The 25,862-nt window shown below is 39.0% G+C and overlaps 1 long non-coding RNA gene across 1 annotated transcript; it reads left to right on the top strand.

The window, feature by feature from the left end:
- LOC116270008 lies at nt 1–25,457 on the top strand. The gene is made up of 3 exons (XR_004177850.1): nt 1–5,199; nt 12,448–16,604; nt 17,661–25,457. It is a non-coding gene; the product is annotated as an uncharacterized LOC116270008 (long non-coding RNA).
- The last annotated feature ends 405 nt before the right edge of the window (nt 25,458–25,862 follow it).

Consider the following 25,862-nt stretch of genomic DNA (forward strand, 5'->3'; position numbering starts at 1 on the left):
AGAATAGCATGAGGGTAACCTCCTCCATGATTCAATTACCTCCCACCGGGTCCCTCCCACGATACTTGGGGATAACGGGAATTCCAGTTCAAAATGAGATTTGGGTGGGGACACAGCCAAATCATATCAGATGGGTTATATTATTTAATCTCATATCCTTTACATGCCCCATAAAAAAGTGATTCCTCTATCTCATGTAGAAGCAGAAAGTAAGAAAGATAGTTTTCTTAAAATATCTTCAGAGATCATAGAATGAGAAAAGAAAAAAGTTGTGATAGAATTGAAGCTCTCACAAAATAATGAAAGAACAATACTAGATGAGATATAATGGAAAGAGATAAAACCAATCTCTCTCTCTCTCTGTTTCTCTGTCTCTGTGTGTGTGTGTAAGAGAGAAAGAGAGAGAGAGACAGAGACAAAGAGAGAGAGAGACAAAGGGAGAGAGAGAAAATGAGAATATATGAATACAAATCTCCCAAAACTTTAGCACAAGCAATATTCCATATCTATATTTCTGGAAATAAGTTTAATTTTTATTTTGTGCCCCTTCACTACTATCCTGTGGGATACTTCACTTTGCTTATTCTTTGGCATTTTCCCCAAACTGCCTCGTGTTGAAATGCCTAGAGATCTCAATACTGACCTCTCCACTTAGGACCCCATGAAAATATCCAATGTCTGGCCATAGCGTCCCTTTGGGTTAGGACATATCTTCTGTACTCTGTGTGGAATAAAGATACCATCACGAGCCCAACTGTTTTCAGCTCAAATGACCAGGGACATCCAACCATAAGGGTTAGAAAACCCTAGCAATCTTGTTTCACAGAAATGGAAACCTCAGCTCTGGGAGGAATGTGTGGGCACTGGTGGCTCAAGGCTTCATGGCCTAAACTGTCACCACTGCAGTTTCAATGGAACAGAACGTTGAGGGCACCAGAGCACAATTCTAGCACATGCATGTCCCATGAGAGAAATCCGTGTTACCACTCTGAAACGGACTTGGGGATTCCCAGGCGTTTCTTTCTGTTTCTCTTTCTTGGTTACTTGGTTTAATATTTCAACGTCCATCCACTGGGAGACACCAAGAACATCCTGTTGTCCTAGGCTACCTGGGTCTGCTCTGTTGCTGGAAGAAGAGTTGAATGGGCCATGCATATTGACAGTCACCTTTCCGAGAAGGGTTGGCCCTCATGGTCTGCAAGTTGCTGTTGTTCCACAAAGATTGGTGCTGCCAATATGTAGGCTGAATACAGGCCTTTTAGTTTAGCCATGGTGAGGTGTATGTAACTGAGCCCAGAGGACAAACACATGAATCTATGCATGGCTGCTCCCTCCTTGACACCCAGCAACCGCCATCCCCCTTTCCTTTCTTCTGTGTCTTCATTCTGTAATTTTAAAGTGAAAACAGAACTTCTGCTCTGTTTTCTTCTTTCCAGTATCCTTTCTCAAGGATTACTGTCTGTCACTCTTTCTTCCTCAGAGTTAACAGCACCAGCCTTTTTAAGTGTTAATTTGGGAAATAAACCAGTTCTCATCTGTACTTCCAGGCTGATCTAGAAAGTGTGATGAGACTTCAGGTTACACTCAGCAAGCCTGTGCCCGGTGGGTCGAAAGGGTACGCAGGGCTCTACCCTGTTTCTCAGCTCTGCATTCATTGATTTGATACAGTTTCTTCTGTTACTGCTGAAATGGGGGCAGGGAAGATGTGGATTAATAAAAGCATGAAATAGAATACATGTGTAAAATGTGGTAAATAACAAGGAAGGGTGGGAGTGAGGAACAGAGGGCAGAAGAAGCTTGTTGTGTAAAAACGAAGATTTCTGTGGTCGATCCTGTCGTTTATTTGGGAAATCATAGCATGGGCACCTTAAGAAATTCACTGAGGACATTTGACTGATGGATTTCCAAATGAAAATCATGCCTGAGAAATGAACTTCCAGGTGTGCATGACCACTTAATTTAGATTTCTTTTCCTTGTTAACGTTGCCACAGGCACAACTTTTATAAGGTAATGAATATATCGTTTGTGTCACTCAGGTTAGGTGCTCTGCATTCAGTGGGGTGTGAAAGAAAATGCTCAGTTGGTGCAAGCAAAGGCCTTCCTCAAGGATCATTTTGTCTTTATGGCAAGACGTGCCTAAACTGGAAAATACTAAAGAACTTGATAATGGTTCATGGAGGTAATGTATTATATAAAAAATAATGATTCACTAAAAATATCTATATAGTTGTTATTATTTTATCTATGTTTCTAGGGAAAAAAACACTTCCGTGTTTGATGAAAACAGATGCTGCATTCTAGTTGCCATGGTTTTGATGACTGCTGTCATTATAAAGCAGCTATGACATATCTGAGCTCCATCAGAAATTGTATAAAGAGACACAGGACCAAATTCCTGACTTTGATGCTAAATAGATGCATCACCTTTTACAAATCTATCAGTCAAGGCCTCATATCTGTGAAGAGAGTAAGTTGGTCTAGATAATTTTTATTTCCTTTTTATTTGTAAAGGTTCTGTGATTCTAAGTCACAAAGATTTAATAAGAATTGTTCTGAAGCAACGCTGTAAAGTAAATTATTTATATTTTGTCTGACTGGCCATTTATGCCTTCATGAGTGGCAAAGGAGCAAACTTATAACTTAAGTTGTGATGGAGGAAAAAATCCAATTGCTGCCTCTTTAGCCTTTTCTTACTGAAAGAAGGATCAGACTTTCCTCGTCCTATAAAAGTCATTTGGAGAATGTTCACTTTAATTACATGCAATTTAGTTATTTTAAGTGGCATCCTTAGACAAGGAAAAGGTGAACTGAAATTCCTTCAGCATAGACTAGCACATGCCAGAGCATAAAATCTTACTCAACTGTAGGACAGGACTTCCAAAGCTCCCTTATCAGATACTCTTAACTGCTGAAGCAGGTCATCCATTGCCTTCATGTTTTCTCACTCCCCAAAAGGGCTTATTCAGTTGGTCTTTTACAAATTATCAGAAAGCATCACAGTTATTCAAGATTCACGATGTAGTTCACTTGTTTACAAATGACTTTTCCTTATAATGTATTTTTATGCCATCTTCTATTTTTATTTGCTTCTTCTTATAAAAATAGTGTAACATTACAGGGAATTTAAAAGCAATATCAAACTCCCATTATGTTTTAATCTTCAATAACTTTCATTTTGCATATTTATTTTCAGTCATCTCAGTGGAAAATCTGTGTTTACACAGTTATCATCATTCTGTTTGGGCAGTGTAAGTCTCTTTTCATCACTGCCAGTGTTGGTAATTTTGATGCTTACTGGGCTGAAGGGTATTTATACAGTTTTAAAGTGTGCTCTAACTTTCTTCTTCCTCTTCATTTTTTGATATTTCGCTTTTGAAGGGATAGATTCAGAACAAAATAAAAAGAAAGACTAAATGGTAAAACTGAATAACTCTGTATCCAAGTGAATAAATTGGGATGCATCCTCTCTCCAGAGCTGGAAGTCAGATGGGGAAGGAAGCATGTATTGCCTAATCATTGTTAAAAGAGGAAGGAAGGAGAGGACTTGTTGCATGTGGAAACAAGCAATTTTTTTAGCTTGCTCTGTAGCCATCATCTGCCCTGTGCCTAAATTGTTGCTTTTGGCTTTCTTCCATTAAATAAAGATTATCTAATCTCTTTCACTTTGAGTTCTGTTCATGAAGATGGTACCTGTGTCTATATTTATGAAATGAATGGCCTCCTGTTTGGCCGATTGATCATTTGTCAAATGCTGAAAATGGCTTCATTAATTATTGGGCTGCCCTGCTATGGTTGAAATCCAAGGACTTCCAAGATTCTAGAATCACAGGCATTAGAAATCATCAAACGCAACCTCAAGCCCAAAGTAGTATCCACAACACGAAATTTCCTTCCAATTGAGTCATTCACCAACTTTCAGTCTTCTAGGGGTAGGGGGCTCACTACCTATGTATTGTTCTATTCTTTTAGAGATACAAATTAAAATACCTGTGGGAGTTGATCAGGTAACATAGATGAATAAAATAGTCCTGGAATAAGAAAATCAAATGCAGAAATGGATTCAAACCATTTTTATTATTACTGAACTATGACATAAGGATGTAACATGATATAAATATGTAAATGTGTAAATATTTTAAATCCAAGGTAGAAAAAAAATACAAATTGAAAATAGAAACCTTGATTCTTTCAACACAGCATCCTTTGTATGTATATTAAACCCATATGCCTTCTCTCCTTTTTCTTGAAATGTGGCTTTTTCAATCTGTCTTTTATTTTCCTACACTTGATATAGATGCAGATTCAGAGAAATAATTCTCGACTGTAAGGAAAAAAAATGGGTGAGCGTGATGCTAAGTGGCAACTGATATTAAACCCCAAAATCAGGAAGGCAACAGGCCTCAAGTCGGGTCTGTGGTGACCTGACGAGCTCATGCTCCCTCCAAAATGGGCAGCCACTACTGAAGTCCAGATCATTGGTGACATGTGCTGACACACAGGAATGTGGGCCGTGGTTACCAATCTTCCCCTTTCTCAAGAAAAGCCAGGAATCTGGATTTTTAGTAGAGTCCTCTAACTTCTAAATGTTTTCTATTTTAAAACTCTAATTGGGCCAAATAAAACATGTGTGGGGCCTATGTGATATTTGCGAGCTGCCATTTTGCCTCTTCTAGCTTATTCTAGGGATTGGCAAACTATGGCCTGTAGGTCAAATCCAGCTCACAGCATGCCTATTTTTGTAAATAAAGTTCTACTGGAACACAGACATGCTTATTTGTTCATGTATTGTCTATGGGTGCTTCTGTACTACAGTGGCAGAGTTCATTAGTTGTCACAGAGATCATATTGACTGTAAAGACTAAGATACCTTACTATCTGGAACTTTACAAAACAAGTTTGTTAACCCCTTGTCTAAAAAAAAAAAAAAAAAAAAAAAAAACTGTTACAAATCCCTTCATTGTTTTTGAATTAAAATCTGCCTTTCTATAACTTCATTCATTGATCCTGTGTTTGTTCCTGATCACCTTTGGACATTTGCAGAAGATATTTGAATCCTACTGAGGATATTTAGTCATGAGATCATCCAGGATGCACTGAACATCTTCCTGGCCCAAAAGCTGTTACCCAAATTAGACCTGACTTCTTGGACAAGTGATGTATTTTGGAATAATTCAAGACGTGACACATTCAGCCAAAAGGTGGGTGAAGCTTGTTGGAAAATTGCAGAACTAGAAAGAGCCCAAGAGGTGGTTAATAGGAAGACTGGGTCAATCACTACATACTATGTGAATTCAACCTGTGATAGGTTGACTGATGGCATGACCCCTATGCAGTCTAAATTCCTCATTGCTCCTAGAATAATAACTGCATTTTGTTGTATGGCCACCATGTTCTGCGCTATTCAATCTGGCCTCTCCATTCTCTCTGCCATACTCATATTGCTTTAGTCACATGGCTTCTTTTCTAATTGTTCAGACTTTCTAACTGTTTCCTATCTTAGGCTCTTAGCATTTGCTATTTTCCTGCCTGACACACTCCCATCTCTTCAAGGTGGAAATTCCTTTCTTTTAGATTTAGTTTAATGTCACCCCTTTAAAGACACATTCCCTGACCACCACCTCTAAGATGACACATCTATTTCTAGAAATTACCTTTTAGCATACTTACTAATCAAGTTCCTAAAACTTATTTGTAATAATCTTATTCATCTGTACACTAGTTTACTGACAGTCTCCTCTATTGGAATTTAAGTATCTTAAGCAAGACTCTTCTAGTCTTATTCAATGTTTTTTTCTTAGGATCTAGCAAATTGTAGGCACCCCAAAATATTTGAGAAATAAATAAATTATACATCAGCAATAGTTCGGCATTATATAAATTATACTTGTGTTTATTTTGTTTGACAAATGATTTTGCAAAGTCCATCTACAGCATCTTAAAAAATAACCTTCTTAACTTTGAAAGAATGCTTTGAATTAAATTATGTCTGCTTAGTAATAACTCAACATTTCTATTTTGGGTGAGCATTTTTTAGGCGTACCTGTAAGCGGAAACCAGTAGGCATTCACTAACATGTTGATTATTTATACATTATTAAAAGACTATTTTCTATCTGATGCTTTGTCATACACAAAAACATATTGCCAAAACTCTTGTTTGTGCTTCTCCTGCAAAATGAAAATCAGAAGGACTTAGTGGTTTTTCACTTTATTTTACAGACAAGAAACTGAAGCCCAAAGATTTCTTAAGGTTACATAGCCAGTTAGCTGCAGAGCCAGGAGGACAAAGCCAAATTGCTACATTCCCACCTTCTGTACATTTAATATACTGTATTTTTTTTCCCTTTGATGGTTATTAGTTTTTTTAATGCATGCTAGTGGCAGTGAGAACACCCTATGTCTGAATAATAGTACATTTTTCTTGTTTTTAAATTTTTAGTTCTGGGGTACGTGTGCAGGATGTGAAGGTTTGTTACATAGGCAAACATGTGCCATAGTGACTTACTGCACCTATCCACATATCACCTGGGTATTAAGCCCAGCATGCATTAGCCATCCCTTCTAATACTCTCCCTCCCCAACTCCAACCCCCAACAGGCCCCAGTTTGTGTTGTTCCCCTCCATATGTCCATGTGGCCCCATCATTCAGCTCCCACTTATAAGTGAGAACATGCAGTGCTTGGTTTTCTGTTCCTGTGTTAGTTTACTGAGGATAGTGACTTCCAGCTTCATCCATGTCCCTGCAAAGGACGTGATCTCATTCTTTTTATGGCTGCATAATATTCCATGGTGTATATGTTCCACATTTTCTTTATCCAGTGTATCATTGATGGGCATTTGGGTTGATTCCATGTCCTGGCTATTGTGAATAGTGGTGCAATGAACATACTTATTCCTGTATCTTTGTAATAGAATCATTTATATTCCTTTGGGTATATACCCAGTAATGGGATTGCTGGGTCAAATGGCATTTCTGGTTCTAGCTCTTTGAGAAATAGTCACACTATCTTCCACAATGGTTGGACTAATTAACATTCTCACCAACACTCTAAAAGAGTTCCTATTTCTCTGCAACCTCACCAGCATCTGTTGTTTTTTGACTTTTTAATAATGGCCATTCTGACTGGTGTGAGATGGTATCTCATTGCAGTTTTGATTTGTATTTCTCTAATGATCAGAGATGTTGAACTTTTTTTCATATGTTTGTTCACTACATGAATGTCTTCTTTTTTTTTTTTTGAGACAGAGTCTCCCTCTGTCACCCAGGATGGAGTGCAGTGGTGGGATCTTGGCTCACTGCAAGCTCCGCCTCCCAGGTTCATGCCATTCTCCTGCCTCAGCCTCCTGAGTAGCCCCAGCTACAGGTGTCTGCCACCACGCCTGGCTAATTTTTTTGTATTTTTAGTAAAGACGGGGTTTCACCATGTTAGCCAGGATGGTCTCAATCTCTTGACTTCATTATCCGCCCGCCTCTGCCTCTCAAAGTGCTGGGTTTACAGGCGTGAGCCACTGCACCTGGCCATGAATGTCTTTTTTTGAGAAATGTCTGTTCATGTCATTTGCCCACTTTTTAATGGGGTTGTTTGTTTTTTTCTTGTAAATTTATTTCAGTTCCTTGTAGACTCCAGATATTAGACCTCTATTGGATTGATAGATTGCAAAGATTTTCCCCCATTCTGTAGGTTGCCTGTTCACTCTGACGATAGTTTCTTTTGCTGTACAGAAGCTGTTTAGTTTAATTAGATCCCATTTGTAAAGCAGAAAAAACCAAAATTTTTGCTTTTGTTGCAATTGCTTTTGGCGATTTCTTCATGAAATCTTTGCCTGTGCCTATGTCCTGAATGGTATTGCCTAGATTTTCTTCTAGGGTTTTTATAGTTTTGGGTTTTACATTTAAGTCTTTAATCTATCTTGTGTTAATTTTTGTATAAGGTGTGAGGAAGGGGTTCAGTTTCAATTTTCTGCAAATGGATAGCCAGTTATCGCAGCATCATTTGTTGAATAGGGAATCCTTTCCCCATTGCTTGTTTTTGCCAGGTTTGTCAAAGATCAGATGGCTGTGGATGTGCAATCTTATTTCTGAGTTCTCTATTCTGTTCCATTGGTCTATGTGACTGTTTCTGTACTAATACTAGTGTACGTTTTAGTACTGGTTATTGTAACCTTATTGTATAGTTTGAAGTCTGGTAGGGTGATGCCTCTACCTTTGTTCTTTTTGCTTAGGATTGTCTTGGCTATATGGGCTCTTTTTTGGTTCCATATGAGCTTTAAAATAGTTTTTTCTAATTCTGTGAAGAACGTCAATTGTAGTTTAATGGGAATAGCATTGAATCTATAAATCACTTTGGGCAATATGGACATTTCTTGATACTGATTCTTCCTATCCATGAGCATGGAATATTTTTCCATTTGTTTGTGTCTTCTCTGGTTTCCTTGAGCAGAGGTTTGTAGTTTTCCTTGAAGAGGTTCTTCACTTCCCTTGTTAACTGTATTCCTCGGTATTTTATTTTCTTTGTAGCAATTGTGAATGAACGTTCATTCATGATTTGGCTCTCTGCTTGCCTGTTGTTGGTGTATAGGAATGCTTGTGACTTCTGCACATTGATTTTGTATCCTGAGACTTTGTTGAAAAAAAAAAAAAAAGCTGAGTGTGGCATGCACCTGTAATCCCAGCTACTCTGGAGGCTGAGGCAGGAGAATTGTTTGCACCCGGGAGGCAGAGGTTTTGCAGTGAGCCAAGATCATGCCACTTCACACCAGCTTGGGTGACAGAACAAGACTCCATCTCTAAAATAAAAATTTAAAAAAATTTAAAAGGCTATGTACAGTGTGATTCCATTTGTGTCATATTCTGGAAAAGACAAAACTATAGGGACAGGCAAGAGATCAGTGATTGTCAGGGGTTTGGGGTGAAGGAAGGGGTTACTCTGAAGGGGCAGCAGGAGGAAATGTTTTGAGGTGATGGAACTGTTCTGTGTCCTGATTATGATGGTGGTTACATGACTCTGCATTTGTCAAGCTTGTAGAACTGTATAACTAAAAATCAATAAGTAAGTTTTACTGTAAAAAGAATTGTACTTTTTTCTGTTTAAAGTATGCATGTCCTGCTGGATCACATGCACGATCCTACTAGATCCACAATAATCCCATGAGAAAATTCAAACAATCTCTATTCTATTTTGTAAAATTTGAGAAATGACTAAGTATAATTTTGGATAGCAGTAATGACATGACCAAGGTCTCACATGTAGAATATGGCAGAAATGGAATTTGAATCTGTATATTTTACTACATGTTCTTTTTTATCCTTTGATATAGTACTTGCCTATCCTTGTTTTTCTTTTAATGTGGGGTCTGGAATACTTTTCATGTCAGCTCAGTATTTACTAAAATATTAGTTGTTTGCGGATTCATAATGATGGCAAAAACTTTATGTAGTGATTAATATATATAGTCGTGATTCTAAGTAATTTACATTTATTAACTCACAATCTTTGCAAAAATCTTATGAGGTAGATGCTAGACCTATACCCATTTTAAGGTAGGGGAGGCATGGAATGATCATGAACCGTGCCTAAAGTAACACAGATAGTGAGTGGTAAAGCTGTGATTTGAAGTCAGTGAGCCTGGCTTCAGACATTGCCTTAACAACTATGCCAGGGTGCTTAATTTCTGGCCTAAAAATGTGTAAAGCTGAAGTTATGGGCATGTCATGAGGCTGAGCTTAATCCCTGGAGAACTTGGATCAACAAGGCACAGCAGAGTTCTAGGCTGCTGGAGTTATCCATCCCCTCTCCTGCAATGCTGTCCTGGCCCATGGAGAGGCAACTTCTGCTCCCTTGTAGGGGAAAGGCTGAGGAAGGTGCTTTCCTCTTCACATAACCTGCTAATTGGCTTCTCTCCAGGGAGTAGGAGGGATGTGTTTGGCTGCTGAGATATTCAAAACCTGCCCAGCACTGGGCCATGCTAATCGTACATAACCAACCTGGCTCACCAGGGTGAGGTTCCCCCTCCCATTATTACTGGCAAGGTCTCTGTAAGGACTCACACTGTAAGGATAGAGACCTTGCCAGTAATAATCAGCCTGCCATTTGCTGTTCCCCCAACCTCTTACCCGCCTCGTGAACTAGTGGTTGTCCTTAGTGTTGGAAGAGGGCTCAGGTCTTTGGGAATTTGACCAAATATCTTTCCTTCGCATCAAACAGAATGGCAGGGGCAGTGAGGAGAGGGGATTCAGTGCAGAGATGCTAAGGAAAGGGAGTTCACTTTGGAGCTTTGGCACTCACAGATGAGGGAAGAGCAAGGACAGGTCCTCGAAATAGGCAGTTTTGTGACTATTATCAGGGAATGGAATGCAGAGTAAGAGCAGATTTCATTTACTGAACAAATATTTGTTGAATCTTACTGTGCACCCAGGCCTTGGGCATTTAGCATTAAACAAAACAGACATTGTCCCTGCTTGTGCAGGCCTCACATTCTAGTGAAAAGAGACAACAAACAAGTGAATAGATGAATAGGATAATTTCAGAAAGGGAGAAGTGCTCTGAAGGAAAAACAAATTGTCACAGTGATCAGAGAGGGGTAGGAGAGGGATGACTTCAATGTAGGTGGCCAGGGGAGCCCTTCCTAAAGAGGTGATATTTGAGTGATGAAGAGTCAGCCTTGTGAGCTGCTCGAGAAGAGTATTCTTGCAGAGAAAATTACACCATGACCTGCCTTTCCCTTCCCCTCCCTCTTCAGCCATGTGATCAATTTCCCAAGTGCCTCTTCCATCTTGGAGGGTGTGTCTGCTCTTGTCTCTCCTAGTTGGCCTGATTCCACCAGTGAAGAAAGCTCTGGCATTAGCAGATGTCAGTAAAGACTATCGGGTACCTAGTTGAAGCAACAGCCCCTCTCTCCTGTGAATTTCTTAGTCCAATCAAAAAAGAAATGAGGTTAGCTTGGCATGGTGTGTTTTTAGTGAGCCCACGATTTCCTTTGCTAAGAGCTCAGAGCCATCTGTTTAATAATCTATTTTTGAAATCACACAGGGATTGATGTTATGCGCCTTGGGATTGAATCTTTGAAATTCGCCAGTCCCTTTCTTTTGAAAATCTGGACAACATTTGTAAGTTTGCAATCTTTTGGAACCATGCCTGCTTTCTATGATTCCTCCAGGATCACTGACACTGGTTCTGTGACCACATCTGCAAGTTCTTTTAATACCCTGGGATCTTGATGTGCAGCACAGGAAACTTCAACTCATTCACTGCAGCCATTTCCTCTGTCTATCCTCATCTTTCTTTGGCAACAACCCTTTCCTATGAATATGTTTGTTATATGTGGTTTTCTGATTAGGAAAGTAATGCATATTATAGAACATTGTGAAAGATAAAAGCAGGAAAAAAAATGACTCATGTTTCCAGTACTTAGTGATGATGACTTATGACATTTTGGGATATGTCTCTTTAACTTTCCTTCCATCACTGTCCGCATACACATATATACATGCTCACACACAAATATTCACATACATGCACATACATGTTCAAGTGTGTATATTTTAAAAATTGGGATAGTAATGCACAATCTGCATTGTAACATGATTTTTTTCACTGAAAATATATTGTCAATATTAATCTTTACACGTTGAAAATTGCTTTTTATGACAGAAATGATGCAAGGAAAATAGGATTGAAGAGCTCCTTTACCTCTTGGCCATAGAGCATTATATCACTTGTCTCAAGTAGAAGTAATTCACCAATTCTGCACTTTCTCACTTTCTGTGCTGACCGTAACTGAGGAAGTCCTGTGGGTAGCCCCTTGTAGTAGTAGTGCCTTTTCTGGAGATTGAGTGAAGAAGAAAGAGCCCATTTTCCTGTCTCTTCTGGGACTTTAAAAACTCATGTTATCCTTGCAGTGGGGCTGTGACACCATCTTGCCTTTGGAATTGTGTAACACTTGAGGCAGTACATTTGTTTAAGTAATTTACCTCAGGTAATTAGTTTCATGCCAGTTGGTGGAGCCTTCTTTCATGGGTCTCCTGGAAATATCTGAGAGAAGAGATCAGCATCCCTTCCAAAAACTTATGTTAAGAATTGCAGTTTACAGAAATCGGTACACAATGTACACATCCAACAATAAACAAGGAGGTGTCTTACAGGTATTGGAGATTTGTGGGCCCCCTCAGGCTGCAAAACCAAACCAAACGCTGATTCTGCTCCTGAACTGATGGGCAAGATTATGGGCTGCGTTGGCTTTGATGCTGAGCCTTCCAGCTTCCTGGGTCTTCCTGCAACCTCTGTCCTCTGAAACCTTTACAGTTCAAGACGGCATGGTTCTCACTGAGCTCTTCAGTGCATTCCTGTACTGAACACTCCTTGCTTCCAAAACACACACCCCAAACTGGAAACATGAATAGAAAACCCTCTGTGCTTCATTTAAGCTAAATTTTCTTCTTTTTGACAGGAATCCAAGAGCTCCTGACTCTGTGCACAACCTGCACTTTGCAGAACCCCTGTCAGTATTATGGAGTGAGTAAAAAGGATAATTTAATTTTTTTGAGGGGAGGGGACATTTGTTTCTGTCCTCTCCACAGCTCTTTGAGGAATTGTTTCAGGTCTTCCTTGAGCTATTCTGAAAGGCTGACCCTCTAATAACCTTTCTCTGTATTATGTTCCTATGTTGCATCTCACTATACCCTTTTCCCAGTTTCTGAAAACACCAGACATCAATCTGAGTTCATCAGAGTGGCCCTTTTGTAGCTTACAACTTGTAGGCTCCAAGAGGGTAGGGGCCATGTGTGCTGGTCATGCTAATTCCCAGGGCCTACCAGAATGCCTGGCATTATAATACTAAACCTGCTTCATGCCAGGCATTCTGTTAATATTATTCACTAGCTTGACAAGTGCAACTTGATTACTCACAACATGCCAGGATATGTTTCAAAACCTGGGAGTGTCCTAGTCAACAAAACAGACAAAAATCCTTTTATGGAGCTTAAATTCTCATTAAGAAAGACAGATAATGAAAACTGATTATAATAGTTACATATTATGATAGTACATAGTAAGTGCTATTCAAAAAATAGAGCAAGGTAACCAGATTGAGATGATGGAAGTTGGTAATTATTAATTGGGTCATCATGGGATGCCTAATTTCAAAAGCTGATATGCGAACCAAGACTGAAAGGAAATGAAGGATTAGCTATGTGGCATCTGGGAGATACATGCAAGCAGAGAGCATCTAGGCCAGAGGCCCTGGGGAGGATGGGAGCTTTTTTGGCAAGTTCAAGGAACAGTAAAAAGACCAGCAAACATGCATAATTTAAAGGGAGCATACTAGGAGATGAAATCATAGTGGTAACAATTGAAAGTATGAAATTGCCATCAGTTGAGATGGGGAGGACCACAAGTGCAGTAAGTTAGTGTGTATGTGTTGGGAGGAGGGGAGATAAAAAATACATGTGGGGCATTTAATTTTGAGATGACAATTAAATATCCAAGTACAGAGGGTGAGTAGGCAGTTGGATATGTCAGTCTGCAATTTGGAAGAATAGGGAGATTTCAGTAGCTAGCTGGTTTTAAAGCCAGGAGACATGATTTCAAGTGATTATTCAACAATAGAGAAGGGGAGGGACCAAGAGTGGGGTCATGTCATGGGATCCTCTACTGGTAGGAAATCTAGGAGAAGGGAAGAAACCAGCAAAGAGCCTGAGAAGGAGCAACCAGTAAGGATGGAGGAAAACCAGGACATTGTAGCACATGGAAGCCAAGGGGAAAAAAAGATTGAACAAAGGCCTTTGGTGTATTCCTTTTGATAGATTTTTAAAAACTCATTTACCTGTCTTGTAGGTTATACCTTTCTCACTTCAGCTACTCCTTAATAATGGCTTTAACGTTCCTCTATTTCTGATTATTTTTCTGTCTGACATCCTGTATTACCATCATGGATCGTTTGCAATACAGGTACTATCTATTTCAACAGCTACTCCTGCACCTCATTCTATTTGTGCTAACATTATCTGGCTTATAGGGAAGTGAAACAAAGTATGAGCATAAAAACCAGACTAACCAAGGCACCGACACAGGGCACACTGATAACTATGAACATTAAACGAAACCTGGAAGCATTATATCTGGTATCATTTTATCCAAGTCTCTTAATGTGATGCTAATCTTCATGTATCAGATCAATTGCTCACTCTCAGGAACTGAAGGGTGTACATCAGAACAAAACCATCAATCAATTTAAGATGTTTATATAAAAAAAAAAAGATGTTTATATTGATGAATATCTGTCAAAATAAGAAATAGCACTTTCTATATAATCCACTATAGTAAGCATAATTAGATTTAATAAAAATTCTAGAGCAGTAATTCAACTCAAAAGATTCATTTGAGCAAGTTTATTATATAGATTGTTATGGCCAATGGGATAACTCACAGAAATAAAAGATGTGCTCTCTACCTGTGTTATTGGTAATGGCTTAGCTGCCAATAACTTGAGACTGTCAAGATAACAACATGAAAATAACAATTACTTAAGTAATATATTAGTGATAGTTTAAAATCCTTTTGTCTTATTTGAAATTTACAACGACCCTGTGAGGTACAACCCAGTCATTTGACAAAGGAGGAAATGGGTCCAAATAGATTAAGGGATTGATGAAGCTCATATAACTTGTTATTAGCTATTAGGACCAGAACTCAGATCTTCAGATGAGCATTTTAATTTCTTCCCCATAAACTATATAAACTCGGTAAATACTTGTTAAATGTACAGTGAAAGAATGCAATAGAAGTAAATTCTAACAAAACTTAGCCGTACTTTTTAGTTGGAAGCTGAGGGATTGGGCTCAATGGAATCATTGTAGCTGATTTTATAATACCATGATCCTATGTGGTAACTGCTTACAGATATCGGGGTAGATCAACTCTTTGATAACATGGGAAAGTGCTTCACATCTTAGATTATGATTGCTCTGAGTTTCAGATTAAAATGTGTGGTATTTACACAAGACAACTTCGTGCAACCATATTCGAGTGGTTCTTAATGACACATTTACGACCACTTGGTGGCTGAGTCATGAGGAAAGATTACTCAGGGTTGCGGCAGATGTCATTGTTCATTTTCCCACTTGAGGTGATGAGTCATAAATTGGGTTGGAATTTAAGATTAAGGCAGAGCATATGGGTGAGACCTCACACAGCTCATAAATTCAGTGTCCAGAGAGGCAAAAGTATGCCAAAGGGAATACTTAATGAACCTGTTATATAATTGAACTTAGTGGGTTCAACACATATAGCATAAGCAATGACCTTCCAATCCTCTTCCTTAAAACTATACAGGGTTTTACTTGGTTTTTTAGATAGGGAGAATATTATATATATATATTCCTTGGCATTTTGATGTGGAAATTTAGAACAAAAAAAATCAGCTGTAACATACTTAATAATATTGCTTTTAGAGATGTAGCCTACACATTTTTTGGACCATTTTGGGGTATAAATTTTGTCAAAAGCAGAGTAGCTGTGGTACATAAAGTTTGCATAAATAAGTTGAGAAATTCCTCGGATGACATTGTGCAGCATAACACAATTATACACCTGTTGGAGGGCCTAGAAGCATGAGTGTGCTCAAGCTATAATTGAAGGTTCATGCATACATAGGGATGTGGTAAGCATTTCATGGGCTGCTTGCAATCGGGCTGGGGTAGGGTGGGGAGAAGAAATCAAATTTCGTGGTGGGGCTCAGCTGTTGGAAAAATCCCATTAACATGTGTGAAGCATTTATTGAATTCAAACAAACAATTATCCAAGCTTATATAGATATTGTGAAGTGCTATGGAAGAAACAGGTTGAAACTATGGGTGATGGGGGAGGAAGAATACCTTCAATCCCATCACATCATCTATAAATTTTCCTCTTAAAGAGCCTAGTTAAGAAACAGCAAACCTCTGGGAGGCCTGAAATTAGCACAACAAAAAGAAATTTTATACAATATCATGGTTGGCCACGCTTTGCATAATGATCAACTCCAAAGAGTATATCATACGCTAGCCCAATCCCTCCCCTCCAGGCCTTTTAAAACAGCATAACACAAGCACATACATTCAATAAGATAATGTATTTCAATTTATAATGCATTTAATTTAATTGAATAATAATATCCTGCCATAGCACCTTACTAGAACCCAGAAAACATAACATGCTAGTGTTACTCTTCACTCCTAACATAGATTTAAAGACGGTGGTAATAGTGACCATTTGTGGTCACTCTGACACATGTTCCTTGGAGGGTCTTACTCTTTCTCTCCAAAGAGGTTATAAAAGCGCCTAATCACATACAGTACTTTTCCTGAGAGGTGCTCTGATAAATCTACATTTTTCTATCTAGTGCACTATTTAGCCAGTGATGATTTAGTGCCCCTTATAGTAACAAGGCAATTTCCCAGTTGACCTCCTTCTTAAAAGTGCTTTTTCTACAAGTTCTCTTATATGCATACTTAAAAATTGCAGTTTTCAAATTCACTTTACACTTTCTCATTTACTCCACAGATAGTTGAGGATTTTCTGCAATTTACACACGCACAGAATGAGACTCAGAGAGGTGGAGATTCCCAGGTATGATGAGAAGAGAAATGAAAGTCAGCTGTGATCCTCTTAACCACTAGGGGGTCCTCTTGCACATCCGGTGAAATGCTTTGTTTAATTTGCAAACGTCCTACTGGTTCAGAGACCAGTAGGAATGGACGAGTGAGGCTTTAAGGCAGAAAGGAGTGAGGCATGGGTGTATTTTGGGGCCCCCTTGAGTGCTGCAAACAGCAGAAACAAACAAACAAAAAACCTAATAAGAGGATAAAGCTTTTAAGGGTATTTTCCCTATCAGGGCATGCTCTTGGATAACATGCCTTAAAGGCAGCAGAAGGAGCCTATGCTTTGTGCTTCCGCTTGATGTGGACACAGAGCATGGGGAAACACTGGAAGGAACACAGGAAGAAAAGCAGGTGGGGGGTGGGGGTCATATTTAGCTTTGGGCACTCTAGGCATGAGGAGCATCTAGGACACCAGGTAGAGATGTCCCTTCCGTAGGGATCTGAGGCTCGAGGGAGCTGGCCTGCAGTAGATGTATTCATTCAGGGTCATTGGCCTTGGGGTAGAAGTCGAAGTGGTGAGAGTGGAAGAACTTTCCAGGGAAACATGGGTAGAAGGAAAAAGGTAACAGAACTAGAACAGATCTCATGGGAACCTTGTACAATCCAGGCTAGGCAGAGGAAGGGGAGGAAGCAGAAAAGACTGAGAGGGAGAGGCGAGTGACTCAGGAGGCCACCTGACACTCGGTAGACCAGTGTCAGAGGTCAGAATTCCACAAAGTAGGTTGCTTAGGGATGTTAAAGTGCTTTATAGAAGTCAAGGGCAAAGGGATTTAAGTAGTAGCTATTGGATCTGTCAATCAGGAAGTTACAGAAAACCAACTGATACCTTACAGTCTTCTCCTTGTGTCCAGAAATGGCACAAAAATATATCAGACCGTGTGTCTCAGTTTTCTAACACAAAGCCCCCAGCACACACGTACAAGATAGAATTGTTGCTCTTCTGTGCCCCTCTCCCTGCCCCCTGCCATGCCTGAGATGCCCTTTCTCTTCTCTCTAACCATTTTCTTTCTGCTCCTTTCTCAAGGTGTGACTCCCTCCTCCCTCCTTCTCCGACTAGCCTCCTGGCACTTGCTGCTAACACTCGTTGTCTGTAAGCCTTTGTGGGTTCATTACCTCAATCAAAGGCCCATGCTGATGGTCATCTATTTGAGGACAGGAGCAAGGTTTTCTTTCTCATTCTGTTTGCCCCAGCTTTCAGCATGGGGCCTGAAATACAGGGAAGACTCAGAAACTATTTGAACGATTGTTAAATATTTGCTGCTTAAATTACCACAATTAATATAATCTTGGATTATTAGAATTTGAGGGGCCCTTGACAATCATAAGAGACAACACATTCATTTTATTTCAGTTTCCAAGAGAAAAATAGAAACTCTGAGTTTAGTAACAAGACTTCACAGCTTGAAAATGAAGTAGTGCGAATTTGAATCCAGGCCTGTTTAATTTCAGAACTCATGTTCTTGCTGCTACTCAATGCTGTTGTCTCACTAAATTATTTGTGCATTTACCAACTAAAATAAAACATGCATTTAATGAAGTTCAAAGTTCAGTTTGGTGGGGTGCACGTCTTTCTATCCAGATCACATCAGGCATCCTCATGCATTCTTTGTCTTGGTTGCATTTCTGCCATTTCCTTTGCAAATTAGAGAAGCACCAGGGAAATAAATGTCAGGCTTCTGTGGCAGGCTGGGAGGTCAGCAACCTGGTGTCTGCAATTCACACAAACCACAACAATGGGAATACAAAGCGCAAATGTTTGTCTAACAGTTATTATACTGAGTGGGAGCACAAGCAGCCTCATCTTTGCAAGAACAGTGTGTGTTTGTAGAGCTTTCCAAAGGGGGAGTAGATTTTTACCCTGAAGTTTTTCAGATCAGGAAATAAAAGCGGGCTTCCCAGAATCAGCAGGGGAAAATCTCATGTCTTCAATTAGCAGGCACTTTGGTGTGAAGAGACAGTCTTCTTGAACTGGAGTGGGAGTGGATGGAAAATAATTTCTGGACAATATAAATGTTAAGAAATGAGGTGTTTGGATACTACCTAGAGTCATGTTGTCCTCAGATGACCCACCTAAATCATGGGAAACCCTGGAGCTGGTGCTCAGTGGGGACTAACAGCTGACAGCTGGGCAGTAACTCAGGTCAACTGACAGAGGAGAAGAAGGTGCAAACTCCTACTCATCCCTCAGAACCCCATGTAAGCCTTTTTTTTCCTCTGTGAAGCCTCCCTGATACCCCCAGGGGCAGAGTGAATTACTCTAAAGAGCACAGGTGGCCTTCCACTGTGTTATGCCTTGTACCATATTGTATTTATCCATGATTGTCTCTCCTCCATAGGACCGTGAACTTTCCAAGGCAGGGCTGACTCTTATTCACCTATGCCTACCCAGTGCCAGCTACTGTCCTTGGAACACCAGAGGAGTTCAGTAAATGTGTCAAATAAATGAATGACAAATCTTGTGCTGAGAGCTGACGTTTGACAGAACTGTGGCACGTGTTTTTATGAACTGTAAAAAATGGGAAACATTTGTGATACTAAGCTTCCCTTTATTTATCCAAGTCAGCATTGCTCACAAAGCATGTTTACCTACATTAGTTCATTTAATCCTCCCATAAATCTTGTGTGGTTGGGAGGGACAACACTTTCCTTATTATATTGATCATAGAACTGAAGCTCAGAGAGTTCACACAATTCATCTAAGGTTGCACAGCTAGCAAATTACACAGGAAAAAGGAGGCCCAGGGGTGTAATATGAAAAACAGTAATTTATTCCCTCCTTTCATCCTTCTTCCCTTCATGCCTCTTCTCCTTCCCTCCTTATCTCCCTCCCTTTCCCCCTCCTACCTTCCTCCTTTCCTTCTTATCTCCCTCCCTTTGTTCTTTTCTTCCTTTGATCAATCCTGTAATTGAATCTTGGCCCAGTTTTCCCTATCTGCATAAAACTGAGAGTAAACTTTTCCTCTCTGACCTCACTTTCCTTATCTGTGAGGTGGGGATAACTATAAGCAGCCTTTCATTTGAGGCAATATAATTTTAATAGATAATAAGTAACATGTATGGGTTACCATTTGCTTTGCAGTCTTTTTTTTTTTTTTTTAACTTTCAGAAAAGTTTTAGATTTACAGTAAAAACTGTGAAGATAGTACAGGGAATTCTCATATACCCCATACACTTCTGGCACTATTTTTAAGTGTTTCACATATATTTTATTTACTTAAAACCCACAATAACCCTGTGAAGTACCAGTCTCATAGACAAAGACATTCAACTGAGAGGTAAGGTAATGTTGCATCGACTGCTGAATGGCATTGGAGAGGCCAAGTCACAAACAGCCTTGGCAGTCTGACTCCAGGTCCATGCTCTTAACTGCTGTGTTCTCCTGCTCCCTGGGAGGTGAGAGCTTAGGCCTGGGCCTAGCCACAGTGGGTGTGTCATTAGACTTAGGACCCCAGTCTTTTAAAATATAGTCTAATCTTGTCCTATCACACCCATGGTGGTGTTGACAAAACTGATAGAATTACCTTTTGTCTATCCTACCTACCGTTTAGTTTTCAACATTTAAAGTTGCCTTTGTATTTATTTAAAATTGACTCTTCTCAAATGAAAATTTTAGGAACGGTAGAACTCATCGTAGATTTTGTTGGCATCTCCCTAGGGATGTATAACCCATAAATCACCCAGTTTTCTAGTTTTCCTTAAGAATCTGTAATGTACATTGAACCCAGAGTGCAGCATGCTGAAAGGGAGTCTTTGTGGAATGTAGTGAAATCAGGGCCCTTGAGACATGTGTTCACGTATATGTACCTTCTCTCTTCCAGTAAAGGATGACAGAGGGCAGAGAAGCCACCAGCAGATTCTTAGGAAGGAAGTAACAGGAGTGGAACTTCATTTTCCCATGGATTGTAAAGGGTGGGAGAAAAGCCATATAAACCTCTAGCCTTCCTAAAATGCCCTTTAAGCTTGTAGTGAATGGTAGTCATTCCTGGCAGCAAAAACTTATTTTCAAGAGGGTCTTTCAGGTTTGAGAAATGAGGTAGTGGCTATGATATTTCAGGAAAAGGGAAAGGAACATTTTTTGATATTTGGGGGAATATTTTGATGTCAATCATTTTTAACTGACATAAGAAATTCCAAGGGGAAAGCTGAACTATTTTCAAATGACTGTTGTCTTTTGAACTGTGTTTTTTGAACAGCCTGCTACTCAGAAACACAATGTGTGAGATATCCTTATATTTCCATTATACAGAATTTTTATTGCAATGGTCAGATTAAATAGTCACATCCTACACAGTTTTATTATAGTAACTGGAAAGATTGTTTAACTGGGACTTTGGAATAGCAACAAAAATTGTGTAGAGAAAAACTTACCTCACTTTGCAATAAAAACTATATACACTTTGGAGTTGATTTAGTACAAGCATGTAATCCTGTCTTGAAGAATATACAGGGTGGTCCTGCTATTGATTTCCAGATTCTTCGCACCCAATGATAGATGAGAATCTGTTTTCCTCTGGTTTAGTCCAAAGTCTTCTGCTGGCTTTATGTTAGTTCTCATGACTTGTTGTCTTGTGTTCTATCTTGTCCCTACTTGCTGTGGTTAAATTTTGTGTTCTCCTAAAATATATATGTTGAAGTCCTAAACCTCAATATGATGGTACTTGGAGGTGGGGTCTTTGGGAAGTAACTAGGTTTACATGAGGTCATGGGGATGGGTGCCCTGTGTTGGTATTACTGTCCTCATGAGAAGAGGAAGAGAACAGAGATGGTTTTCTCTACCCTATGTGAGAATACAGTGAGAAAGCAGCCATCTTCAATCCAGGAAGAGGCCTTTACCAGAAACCAAACTTGCTAGTACCTTGATCTTGAACTTCCTGGCCTCCAGAACTGTGAGAAATAAGTGACTGTTGTTTAAGCCACCCAAGATATGGTATTTTGTTACAGCAGCTTGAGCATGCTAAGACACAAGTTAAACTGGTCTGTGCCAGGAATGACAGCTTCTTGAATCAGGCATCTTACTTTCAGTCTCTCCTTTTGATATCCCAAAGTTCGTCTTCAGTAAAGTATTTAATAAGATCTCATGAAAAATTGTCCCTGCAAATTTTGATTTTGCTTTCTTCTAGTATGACTGCAAACTAACAACTTTACCTGCAGCAGCTTTATTCCGCACAGTTTCCTTCTCTGCCTTTTGCTCTAGCTGCTCTAAAGGGAGGGTGTGATGTTGTTTAATAAGGAGCAGTTACTTCTGCAATGGACTCGGCAGTAAAACTGGCTTTGACTGCTGGACAGAAATATGTAAGCCATGAAGTTTCCTATGTAACACCATTAAGTACTTCTGAAACAGCATGAGTTGGTGGAGTGCTGCAAATTAACCACTTCATATCCAATAACCTATGGTCTATAAGCATTATTACTTAAACAATTAGAAATTTTAGGGAAGAAAGATTTTTCACCACTTCTGTCCTAAGTATTGTATTGAGCCTTTTTCCTGATACCTTGAGAAAATGTGCCACATCATAGAGCAGAGGGAAGTATGTGATAAGTACCTTTATTCTTAAAGAGAATGCCAGGATCTTCTACACGTTTGCTCAAGGCTCCCTTACCACCCGTAATGCCCCACCTCTAAGACTATTTCAAGGGAGGAATAAAATGGGAAGAGGGCTCATGGAAGTAGAGAGCTTTAACTCGTCCAGTAGAAACAAGTAATTACTTTTTTTTTCTTGTTGGAGGTGGTAAAGGAATGCTGTGCCCTAGGCCCAAACCAGGTCCACGTGTGGGTAGTTCAAGAGAATCACTCATCATTAACATTGTAGATGACAATGCAAAAAGCCTACAGGAAGGGGAGAGAGCATCTCAATTTCAGGCTGTTTGCTGAGGAGGCAAAAGTTGTAGGCCCACTCACGGCACCAGAGCAAAGCACGGTGAGAGAGATATTAGGAGAACTTAGCGTGATCTCTTGTGTTACCTGCATGTACACAAAACATGCCTCTTCCCACGGAATTGTAAAGGCAGCAGTTTGGCTAGAACAGCCAGTGATGGGAGGGCAAGGGAGAGTCAAAGTAGAGCATTGCATCCTCTTATTGGTTGATATGGCCAAGATGTGGAGCTTCCTAGGGCCCAAGTGGCTGCTGCAGAAGGTGACCAGCTCTAGCTGTCTTGTTGAAATCCAAACCAAGAGCACAACTTCCAGAGCAAGGGGACTTCAGTAAAAGAGACTGTAGAGTGACCCTCTGGGGCAGGAGCTGGGGGTGAGGGGTATCTTGAGGTCAGCAGAAGAGCACCTCATCCATGTCAGGGAACAGTAGTACAGGTACTAATGGGTCTCTGAAGCACCCAGAGCTTTGTGTCATGACAAGGTCAATGTTTAAACAAGCGCTACACATTTGCTCTTTTCTATTTCCTCTTACTTCATCCCTAGGAGCCCATTACAGAATGGGAAGAATCAAGGACAGAAGGGAGATGTGCGCCTCATCTCCTTTCAGCGTAGGCACCTGAGCATAGGTCAAGCCTGCGTTGGAGGAAGGAGGGAGGGTAAATTTTGTGTGAAATCAGAAGTTCACTTTTTAATATCTGGGAGTCAATTTTAATGAAACAGGATATAACAAATGTAAGACTGGTGAAGAACCTGAAACCCAGTCTAGATGAAAACACTATTGAAGAATGCTTCCTGCTATTAAAAGAAAAAAATCACAAATGCTGAAATGTCTGAAAACAAATGGCTGGATGTGATGAACAGCTAACAACAAATTGAGAACCAAAATCTATACCATATTTTATATAATAAATCTGTGTATAAATTTAATGCATAGAGTAGTCACAGAATAAAAATAAATCATGATGTAAAGGAATAACCTGCAATAATTATAGTGAATGCAGCATAAAAGTAAAAAGAGAAAAAAAATTAAAGAGAAGTGGATAGATATGGAGAAGTCAAGTATAGTCCAATAAGTATCAATTGACATTCCTAAAAAATAGAATCTGAAAAATTGAACCATTCAAAGATATAATGCTGGAAAAATCATCTGACATGAAAGAAGAATTTCATAGGCAAAGCAAAAAACAGTGCCAGGAACATTTGATTCAGAACAATAAATATCTAGACATATTCTGGCTAAAAGAATTAATGTAAACAATAACAATATTTTAAGAAAATGGGTAGGAAAAACAGGTCATCTACAATGAGAACAAAAATCAGGCTTAAGTCTTCTTTGTAGCACTATTTAATGGCAGAACACAAAGGAGAAATGTCTACAAAGTTCTGAGGGAAAGAAAATAAAAGCAGACCCAGGAATCTTGCATCCATCTACTTGTTCAAATATAAACAGAACTGTCAATCTCAAGTATACATGAAATCAAGGAATATAGCACTCGTTAGCACTTCTTAAAAATCAACTCTGCAATAACATCTTGCCCCAAAAAAAGATGAACCAAAAGAAAAAGCTCAGGAACAGAAAATACTTGGTAAATCTAAATATAAAATTAATTTAAATTTGAATATAGTATAAATTTAGTAAATTGAGCAAAGATAGCTAGAGAACAAAATGAAAAAGAGTTAAACCATGGCAAAGTAAGTGTGCTATATCATCCTATATGGAGAGAGAAGAGAGGGTGACAGGAAATGGAAATATTTTAATCTGGTGGTAGTGGGAGAGACAGTACTTCCTAAAATATTTCTCCAAAGTTCAAACAGAAATTATGAAACAATTAAGAGATTGGAAATTTTCTTTTTAAACTTCCTTAAGTCTCTATTTCAGACAATATAGGTGGCTACTTTCTCATAATGCGTCTGAATGCATAAGACATATTTATAAAGAAACTATTAATAATTATATTGAAACATGGTTATCACGTTATTAAAAAGAATTGTTTGATATAGAAATAATTGTGCTTCTTTATTAATGCACTAAATAACCAAATTCAATAGTGGGTTTAATAAATATTATAATCTAAAGTAGTGACAAGTGTTAATGGTATTTTGAAATGTCTGAAACACATATAACATGATATGAAAATGTCTGTCACAGGTACTGTCAATACTTCTATGATTTGCAGTCTTCCTTCATAGTTGAGTGAAATGCTAAATTTCAATTAGAGGTTAGCAAAAACGAAGTTGTGATTTTTTTTTTTTTCTCATTCAGGTTCACAGACCGTCTGAATTCTTTCTTTCCACAGGTTTCCAGACATCCTTAGACTTCCATATTGAGACATTCTTTTCTAATGCTAACATAATTTAGAATCTCATATTTTTTCATACTTGAAAAATAGTCTTAAATATACAAATAGACGAAATTATTTTTTCCTCTGTCCTTAAACAGTGATGAAATGAATCACTTTTCCTCTCATTATATTCAACTTCCAATGATTGATTTGTAGATAACAGTATCAGTTTTAAGTATCCTTATCTTGAGATATTTAGATTACAAAAAGAAGAAGAAAAGGCTAGGAGAAAATTTTGCTTTCAGTCTAAATTGCCTTAGGTAGGTATGAACATGGGAAATAAGAGGTGTGGCATTTGCTTGCACACAATGCCTTCTTTCTGGTTCCTTGGTGCTCACTAGCACTATATTGGGTAAATGAGAAATATCCCAAAGAGTTATAGTTATGGCCTCTATAATTCCTAGTGTAATTAAACATTTCAACACAATAGAATTTGAAAATAATACATCAATTATAATTTTCCTACTGAAACCATTGGACTTTGTCAAGTAGAAAAAGTACCACATGTTCTTTTTTTTTTTAAAGAGGATCTTTATTTTGCACAGCAAAATAGAGAGGAATGTAGAGATTTCTCATATAGCCCATGTCCCCACATATGCATAGCCTTCCTGATTGCCTGGTGTTATGATGTACATTTTCTTTTTATTTATTTATTTTATTATACTTTAAATTCTAGGGTACATGTGCACAACATGCAGGTTTGTTACGTACGTATACATGTGCCATGTTGGTGTGCTGCACCCATTAACTCGTCATTTACATTAGGTATTTCTCCTAATGCTCTCTCTCCCTTCTTCCCCCAACCCCCGACAGGCCCTGGTGTGTGATGTTCCCCTTCCTGTGTCAAGTGTTCTCATTGTTCAATTCCCACCTATGAGTGAGAACATGAGGTGTTTGGTTTTCTGTCCTTGCGATAGTTTGCTGAGAATGATGGTTTCCAGCTTCATCCATATTACTACAAAGGACATGAACTCAACTTTTTTGGGCTGCATGGTATTCCATGGTGTATATG

This window comes from Papio anubis, chromosome 13, assembly GCF_008728515.1.
Source record: "Papio anubis isolate 15944 chromosome 13, Panubis1.0, whole genome shotgun sequence".
Classification (NCBI taxonomy): Eukaryota; Metazoa; Chordata; class Mammalia; order Primates; family Cercopithecidae; genus Papio; species Papio anubis.